The sequence below is a fragment of the Microtus pennsylvanicus genome, chromosome 9 (genome assembly GCF_037038515.1).
Source record: "Microtus pennsylvanicus isolate mMicPen1 chromosome 9, mMicPen1.hap1, whole genome shotgun sequence".
Classification (NCBI taxonomy): Eukaryota; Metazoa; Chordata; class Mammalia; order Rodentia; family Cricetidae; genus Microtus; species Microtus pennsylvanicus.
The window spans coordinates 67,949,499-67,959,304 of record NC_134587.1 but is presented as its reverse complement, the minus strand read 5'-3'; positions in this window follow the sequence as shown (position 1 = coordinate 67,959,304).

Genomic DNA, 9,806 nt, shown 5'->3' with positions numbered 1-9,806 from the left:
AATGAGTTAACTAGATGTGTTGCTGAGCCGAGCTTTAGGAGGTTGAAGCTAACAATGCCTGCAGGTAAACATACCAGATATGACAGGAAAACTACCACACAGAGCCAGGTCTGCCACAAAATGTGTGTGTGTGTGCATGCGTGTGTGTGTGCACAAGATTTAAAGAAAAGGTATAAAATCATCTGTAGTAAGAAAAAGTATTGATTTTTTTTAAAAAGTAATAGTAATGAAGTTTATTATAAATGTAATATTTTAAAGGTTCAATAGTTAAAACAAGAATATTTAAGAGGTAAAAAGAACAAGACATTCAAAAGGAGACAGACAGGGCAAAGAATTAGCTGTACCAAAGAGTAGATTCTCAGATAACTATTAATTTAATTAATAAAAATAATGTAATTGATAAACAAAACCACAAAGTAAACCCTAGACAAATGTCGCATATTATCTCAAGTCTGTGACAATAATGGCATTTCAACGTGTTTCTTCCCTTCTCTGACTCGCTTTTCTCTGAGCAGACCCAGTGGACATACCACTCTCCACTTCGCCACTTTTGGGAGGGCTTAAGTTTGCCCTCGAAGCCCCCCGCCCAGCCTCTGAAGGTGCAGGGACCTGATGCCGTCCATTCTGTTGTCACCAACTGCACCATGGTTCAGGTTTCCACCCCCTGACCTGCCTTTGTGGCGGGAGCTCCTTGGAAGTTCTCACTGCACAGACTTGGGCACATGCTTTTGTTGTCTCCGAGGTGAAGACCTTTTCCCAGGTACTCCTAGGGCCTGATCATTTGGTTCTTTCCCCTCAAACGGTTGTGGACAGCCTATGTTAGCATAGAATCTCTCACCCATAAATGAACCTTCAACTGTCTAATTTCATCTCCAGTATGAACTTGTAATAACTGAAAATAGTCTGTTCATCTGTCCGTCTATTTGTCTGTTAATTTGGATTGATAGCTGTGAATCTACAGACACTAGATTGTAACTCAGTGAAGGCAAGAATTTCCCTCACCATTCGCACAACTCGGGCACCCAGACATTATCTGCTGTGGAGCAGGCTTTCAACAGAGTACAGGTTCAGACATCTTATAGTGAAGAGAGTCTTTCCAACATGCAAACTGGAGAAAACATAGTAAAAAGTACTCACATACCACATGTAGACTTAAAAATCTACACAAGAAAAACCCTCAAGACTAAAATTACAAAACAAAGTAAGAAGAATATTGTCAACGTGTCTGTGAGGGGTTAATATATTTATTACAGGTTAGATATTTTGAGTAAGAAAGGAAAACATTAGTCCCTTTGGGAAAGCACATGGCAAACAGATAAAGAAGAGAACACAAGCAGTGTCGACACAGGAAACAACTGGCCTTCTCACTATGCGCAAAGGAAGTGCAAACAATGAGGTGGTTCCATTGTGCTGTGCCCACATGTGGATGGAGCACCAGTACTACTGGAAGGGATACAGGGCATTTTGTCCCTGTTCTGCTGAAACAAGATTTCAGAAAGACTCGGGGACTGTTTTGGTGTGTGTGTGTGTGTGTGTGTGGTTTATTTCTGGTGTCACTTATGAATTGTTAAAATCGCAGGTTTTCAACAATGAAAATATTAATATGCAGTGTGTTTATGCAACCACAATACAACAGCTACTTAAAAATCACACTCGTGAAACATTCACATATTGTGCACGTACATGGATATTTATACTGTCCTGATGCATACAATAACTCTATGTTATACACATGCACCTTTTCTTGGTAAACGTATCATTTTTCTGTGCTTATATTTTATGCATACCTGTGCAAAGACGAATGAAAGAAAATATAATAGCATCTAAGTAGTTCTCATTTGAAGCTAGGAAGACTGGCCAATTTATATTTGGAATAATATTTCTGTGAGTTTTAGAAGCTGTTAGGAGCCTTTATTATTTTATGTTAATTTAAAAAACAAAAAACAAATCATGAAAAAAAATGGCATTTCATTCTTGGAAAATTAGGTTTCTTTAGTATGTTGTTAAGTAATCATAAAGCAAATTAAGAAATTGGGGTAAAATACAGAGTGTTTTCACAGGACACATTGTATTTGACTTAGGTGGATTCTGTTCTTTCTTGACCATTTAGTTATTGATGTTTAAATCCCAGCATTCATGGTACAAACCACACTGTAATCTACAGATATAAATATATAGGTACGAATGTCATCAATTACTGTACTTACTCCATGTACTGATACCTGAAATTGTTTCACAGGGTGGCATATACCGTGGTTTAAACAGCATTATGGGATGGCCAGTTGGGTAGAATTCATGATTAAACCCTGAATTAGTTTCCTGGGACTTTCTTAGAAATCACCACAAACTGATTAACATCAAACAACACAGATGTCTTCACTGTCAGCCCTGGGATCTGAAGGTGTGAAGTCATGGTTTCTGGAGAAGATGGACAGAAAACGTTATTTCTGAAGTTTCCCCTCCTGGAGACACTTTGCATGTATCTCTACAATCAGAGACTGTCTTTTTTTTAAAAAAAATATTTATTTATTATGTATACAGTATTTTATCTGTGTGTATGCCTGCAGGCCAGAAGAGGGCACCAGACCTCATTACAGATGGTTGTGAGCCACCATGTGGTTGCTGGGAATTGAACTCGGGAACTCAGGACCTTTGGAAGAGCAGGCAATGCTCTTAACCACCTTGCCATCTCTCCAGCCCCCAGAGACTGTCTTAGTTAGGGTTTCTATTGCTGTGACAAAACACTATGATCCAAGCAAGCTGGGGAGGAAAGGGTTTATTTGGCTTACACTTCCTCATCACTGCTCATCATCAAGGAAGTGAGGACAGGAACTCAAACAGGGCTGGAAACTGGAAGCAGCAGCTGATGCAGAGGCATGGAAGGGTGCTGCTTACTGACTTGCTCCTCATGGCTTCCTCAGCCTGCTTTCTTATAGAACCCAGAACTACCAGACCAAGGATAGCACCACCCACTGGAGCCTGGATGCTCCCCCATGAATCACTAATTAAGAAAATGCCCTACAGCTGGATCTTCTGAAGGCATTTTCTACATCGAAGTTTCCTCCTTTCAGATGGCTTTAGATTGTGCCAAGTTGACATAAAACTAGCCAGCACAGGAATGAAAGGGAAGACACTTTCCAACAGATATAAGTGAAATGCAGAAAATTATTAGAATATGAAATAAAAACCTATATGCCACTATGATGGAAAATCTAAAAGAAATGGATTAAATTCTAGATGCGTATGACCTACCGTCTTAGGGTTTTTATTGCTGTGAAGAGGCACTATGACCATGACAACTCTTATAAGGAAAATATTTAATTGGGGTGGCTCGCTTAGAGTTCAGGGTTTCAGCTGTTTATAATCACGATGGGGCATGCAGGCAGACAAGGTGCTGGATCTCAGAGTGCTATATCTTACAGGCAGCAGGAAGTCAACTGACTGTCACAGTGAAGGCAACTAGAGCAAAAGAGACCTCACCACCCAACCCCACAGTGACACACTTCCTCTAGCAAGGGCACGCCTCCTAATAGTGCCACTCCCTTTGGGGGCATTTTCTTTCAAACCACCTCATCTATCAAAATTAAAACAAGATGAGATCGATAATTTAAACAGGTCTGTAAACAGAGCAACATATTTGGAACAGTAATTAAAAAAACAAAAACAAAACCCTCCTAACTAAACACATTCCAGGGGCTGGGGTTCTAGAAATCCCAGGGTCCCTTGCTTGCCTTTTGCCTTCTACCACTGATCTGCACCCAGCCTGTGTCTTCTGTGTGTGACTTTATGCCAGTGTGAGGTGAAGGAATGCAGGGCTACTGGAACAGTCAAAATCCCATCTTTGCACAGCCCAAGTCTCTCCTGTAGCTCCTTCGGGAACTCAGGCAGGGTGGGGGGAGATCCAACCTTGCAGCTGCTGCACAGCACCCTCCCCTCCCCCCACTTCCCTTTGGGTTGAGCTGAGCCTCAGTTGGGCTGCCAAGAATTGCAGCACATGGTGTGGACAGTGAGCATGACTGGTTAGGAGGAAAGTCCGGGAACTTGGCGTTCTGAAGGGACTTTAAGGTCAGACAAACAGAAAGCTCTGGAAACGAGCCAAAGACTGGTGGTGAAGAGCCAGTCTAGCTCAGGTGAACTTAATTTGCCAGAGTAATGCACAGAGTTCATCGGGAAACCACACCAGAAGCAGGTTCTCAATACACACTTTGTAATTTAGTGCTAGGCGCTCTTGGTGACATGTGGAACCCAGTCTGGGAACCAGTGACTGATCATGGAGGAGAAATCATGGCAGCTATGACAACAGAGGCTGTTCTCCCAAACTGTGGTCAGCTGGCAGGAGGGAAGTGAGGCTACTGTGCAGATGCCTGTTCTGTTATCCTCAGAACCCTCAAATTCTCCTCCTCTGCCTGAAGATAGAGGGTGTTGAGTCTCTTCCAGATGCAGAGAAAGCCTGGACCGAAGGAAGGCAATCATTGTCAGGAGTTACCAGGAATCCCAGCTTTGCCAGTCACACTTTCAACAGAACAGTTAATTTGCCCATCTAATTGGTGAGTGGCTGCGGAGACGGTCCAGTGGTTAAGAGCGCTCATAGCTCTTCTGGAAGACTGCAGTTGGAGTTCCAGCATCCTCATCTGGTGGTTCACAACCACTTGCAACTACAATTCCAGGGGATCTAAGGCCTTCTCCTGGCCTCTGAGAGCACTTGCAAGCATAGGGAGTGTGTGCATGCACGCACGAACACACACTTCTTAAGCTTATAATATGGTTGGTAGGGCCCTCAAACCAGCTTGAGTCCCCTGAAAAGCTTCTCACTCTCTTGACTCTTATCTGGCAAATTAGTTGTACAAATCTACAGGACAGAAAAGCAGGACAGGCCTCTGCCTCATTTACCCCAATCCGTCCACTGAAAGGCTGAAAGAACTGTCTCCTGTAAGTAATTTCTAAATAATTTAAAGAAAAATTTAGAGTGCAATAAACCAGAAATGACATTTAATAGGATTGGAGACCATGTGTAGTGTATTATAACTTGGGTAGAAAAAGGCAAACACCATATGAAGGGATGGAAAGACCATTTTAAAAGGGAAAGAACTGAAGGTCAACACAGTCTAAAGGGCTCAGTCCTGTTAAATGATGCCTATTTGTCAAAACAAGACAAAGGTCAGAGAGTTCATGGTACTTCCTCTGCATCCCAGAAGCACCGTGGCACTGTGCACTAATCTCCCTGGGCCTCTGAACTCACCAACACTCTACAGACTCTTCCCTTTCTCTTCCTGGACCATCTGGGCTTCAATCTGTCTTGACTCAAGTTTGTCTATAGAGAGAGATGCCTAGGCTCGCCAGCCTCTGTGGAACTTGCTTGGAGTCTAAATCGTCTCAAACTCACGAATCAATAAACATTAAACTCGACAGTCCCCAGTCCCCATCCCTTGTCAAGGTCTCCTTCTACTGTCACGGTCTGGTAGCTTCTGTCTCTTTCTCCTGCGACGGTGAAAAGAAGGAGCCCTGGGATTGTTTCTTTAGAAGACAGCCAAGTAGATGAGAGATGTGCGCAGAAGTAAGTTTGGGAACACGAGTGGATGGCAGAGCAGAGGGCGGGAAAAGCGAATGCCCACACGGTCTGAACTGTGAAGACACATTGGGGCAAGTCTGCACTGCAGTCGAGGGGACTTTTAAAGTAATCTTGGGTCATTGTAATGGTGGCCTTAGATGGGTTAGCTTAGCTAGATTAGCTAATCTAGATTAGTTTCTGTCGTTCCAGGGATGTCTCTGCTTATGTTGTTCAGGACATTACAAAGATCCAGCAGGCTTTTTCAGACCATGAACTGTGGCCCATTAGACATAGTGTGGGTCTCACGACTTCTAACCGGTCTTTGATAACAGGTGAGAGACTAGAATAAGAATAGGAAACAGAACACGACACAAGGCTAGAATGTTTCTTTCTGAAATTGATGTTTCAGTTATAGTATTCATCAGCTATCTGTATGTTATTATACATGTATGTGCTTTCTTATACATAGTGGGAAAATGTTATACTTTAGATCTATGTATAACTTGGTGACACAGGCTGTGGTGTGAAAATAATAAAACAAAAAACAGTAAGCGTTCCAACTAACAATCTACCTTTCTAATATGCTGAGTTGTCACCCTAAGCATACCCGAACACTCTCGGCACAGATTCTCTCCCTCAGTCTCTCTGAGTTTATCAAGAGGTTCAGACACTGTAAGGGCTGACAGTGCAATATTTGAAAGATGGGAAAAGCTCGATGCAAAGGTGCAGGGTTACCACCCTAGCCTGGCGCAGGGATGGGCATGCTAGGAGGGTCATGGACTTTGTGAGTTCCAGGCCAACCTCCGCCATACCCTGACCTCAAAACCAAACTGGAAATAAAAGATGGCAGCGAGAGATGGCTAGATCTAGCCTTTCCACTCTTCTTTGGTTTTTGTCTAGGTGCCTGAGCTTTGTCCCTAATTTGAGTCACTTTGTCTTGAAAGCAAAGTAGGCATTGGTAAATCGCCGTGGGTTTGTCAGTGTTCTCTCCTCAGCATCTTTAGATCGCAGGTAAAGAGAAGTAGTCTTAGCGTGCGGTCAGAAAAGTCACCTCAAACCCATAGGCATATATTTCAAAAAGCCTGTGAACTAAGCTATAGAGTAATCAAATACAAATGCAACGTGTATTATTTATTTATTTAGTTCCCCCCCCCCCCTTGCTTTTTTTTTTCCTCTCGAGACAGGGTTTCTCTGTAGCTTTTAGCTGTGGATCCTGTCCTAGAACTAGCTCTTGTAGCCCAGGTTGTCCTCAAACTCACAGAAATCCGCCTGCCTCTACCTTCTGAGGGCCGGGATTAAAGGCATATGCCACCACCTGGCACAAATTTATTTTTAAAAAGGTGGTTTGTATGGCCCCCTTTTCATCTGTAGGCACCTATCACACAGGCCCACTGTCTGCTGCAAAATCCTCTAAATACCTAAAGTGAGAAGCATTGCCTTTGCTCAGGCCAATTTTACCCACAAAGCATTTCAAAGCTTCAAGGTCGGGTGGGCTGTGTACAGGTATTAGAAAGTTAGACACAGTCCGTTTGCTCTGATGTCAAGCTGGATGTGGTACTCCAGTTAGGAAAATAAAGTACATTAGAGAGGCTTTACATGCGGCTGCGGGTACCAGCTGCAGGACCGCGCTACTCAAGAAACTCCGAGGCGCACACCAGAAATCCTCATTTGTCCTGGATCCACTTTGAGAACGGTGGAAATACCCTAGCATCCCGCAGCCAGATGTGCCCCGTGGAGTGGGTGGGGGCTCCAGGTGGGGGGAGATCGCTTACAAAGGCTTATTTTAGCTCTAGTCGTAGAATATAGAAACACGCACGCTACTATAGATGTTACAAACATCTTGTGCTCGCTTCCTTAGAAAAACATGTGAGTTTATGTTCACAACTGTTTTCTTTTGAGAGGAGCTGTAAACACCAGGGCTCAGTATGTGAATCTGGACAGCTAATTAAGATGTTAAAAAGGAACAGCTTATCTTTGGTTTCTATTTTAGGCAATGCTTCAAATACAGACTGATGGTTTAACCAAAGACAGCTGTTTCATTTCACATGCAAAAGCGTCATTCAAAAAGAAGTGCTTTGTAAAATATTTTTAAAAAAGGAAGAAAAATAGGCTTGTTCTGTAATTCTTTCCAATAAATTTGGGGATTTTTCCCACAACTACACTGAAAGGATTTGGGAATACATTTGGGTCCTAAGGGTTTTGTTGGGGGGGGGGGGTTTGTTTGTTTTTGTATTTGTGTTTCTTTGGAATTTATTATTTCCTTTCTTTGATGTAAACTAAATGTCGGCATAAAAATTTCTAAATAAAGCTACTACCCTTTGTTTTAAGGGTATAATAATTACAGAATATACTTAATAAAGTTTCCTGGAAAAGTCTGAGCTAACTTGAAAAAGGATTAACTATACTCAAGAAAAAAAAAGAAAGAAAATCTGGAATGGATTTCATATGGGGAATATAGTGTGATCCCCGACCTCTTGGACTAAATCTCAAATGAAATATTTAAAGGATTTTTTTTTTTCTTAAAGAATTCAGGACAATGTGAAGTGACTTCAAATCAGGCTATATTCGAGGTTCCGGATTTGCATGTGGGCGGGGTAAGACAGCTGCAGCTTGGCTGAGTTGTTGACAATTGCTCCTGCAGGAAGAATGGAAATCACAGGGGCTCTCATCAGTACCCCGGCTTACTTCCTGGCTGTATGCAGACCTTTTGGTGTACTGTGTACATTACCAAACTTGGCTGCCTCTCATGTCCTGCCAACCTTCGGCCTCCCTGTTTTAGACTTCTACCAACCTAAGCATTGGCCTGGGCCTTACCCTTGACCCGGATTCCATCTGCCACCCAATTCTGAGCAAGCGTGCCTGGGTTTGTTTCCAAAGCACACTTAGGATCAGCTGTTCACTCTCTGAAGACACGATTGTTCCCTTCAGTTGTTTTTGATTGCCCAGTAGGAATTTAAAAGCTTAAGTCACTCATCCCGCATGCTGTGTCTAAAAGCCTATCTATTTCACCCACAAGAAGACTGTAAATCTTTACTACAAACCCATCTCCCTGCAGCCTCTGAGCCCTGAATGCCCACCTGGCTTACTTTTCTCCGGTCTCTTCTTTGCTTCCTATTTTTAGGGCATCTAGTCCAGTATGTGCTTCCCTGACTTGGAGCTCACTTTGACTTTGCTTTCCTCTCCGCCTCTGGAGAGCCTCTTCTGGCTAGATTCTACACCTGCATCAAGTCAGCGCCCATACAATACATGGCTCAGCCAATCTGGTTTTTGTTGTTTGTTTCAAGGTAGGGTTTCCCTATATAGCTCTGGATGGTCTGGAACGCTCCATGTCAACAAGGCTGACCTAGAACTCATCAAGGCTCACTTGCCTCTGCCTCCCCCGTGCGAGATTAAAGGTGTATGGTTTCATGCCTGCACAACCCGGCCAGTTTGAACAAAGCGTTCTCTGTGCCTCTCAGTCTCTGGCCCTTATGAGCTCCTCTTTGTACAGCTAGATGCTCTCCTGTTTGCTCGACGTTTCTTCAGGTTCTGCAAACAGTGAATGAATCTATAAACCACTGAATGAAGGTATGGGGGGATAAATGCAAGGGAGTCAGAAAATTCGAACTGTAGGAGATACGCGAATGGGAACATAGTGGAGACCGGCGGGCAACACGCAGAACTTGCTGACAGGAAGTGACAACCCTGCAGCTGGCTCTGTCATCTGATGGGCTGCAAGATGTTGGGAAAGTTCTTCAACTTCTGGAATGTTCCTTGCTTTCATGTGTAGATGAGAATGCCAGTGTTGTGAAAGTCAGGTGAGACAGAGGATGTGAGAAATATTCTGTATCCTATCAACATGGCATCCTTATTGCTAAGGCCAGAATGCTCGTGGCTTTGCAGTCGAAACTTAAGGATCAGAGAGTTCAGTGGTTTGCTTTCAGGTGAGCACGTTACTACTGAGTTACACCCAGGTCTCCTAGACGCCAGTGTTTTCCTACAGGAAAAGTAGGTAACCCAGGCCAAAGATCAGAAAATGTTCTCAATGCTGATTAAAACAATCTCTGGAAATAAATTGGGGGTTCATCATCTGTTTGGTGCCTCTGAGTCTAATACTTTCCTGCATTAGGTAAACTTACTTAGTAGATGGTTCTTCCCCTGTGTTTTCTAGATAGCCTCCACTGAGCACAAAACTAACTATTCATATTGGTTGGGGCAAACATTTCATCTCTTTGCACAATAAGCAAAGACTGGAAAATTAACGCCCAGAAGGAACCAC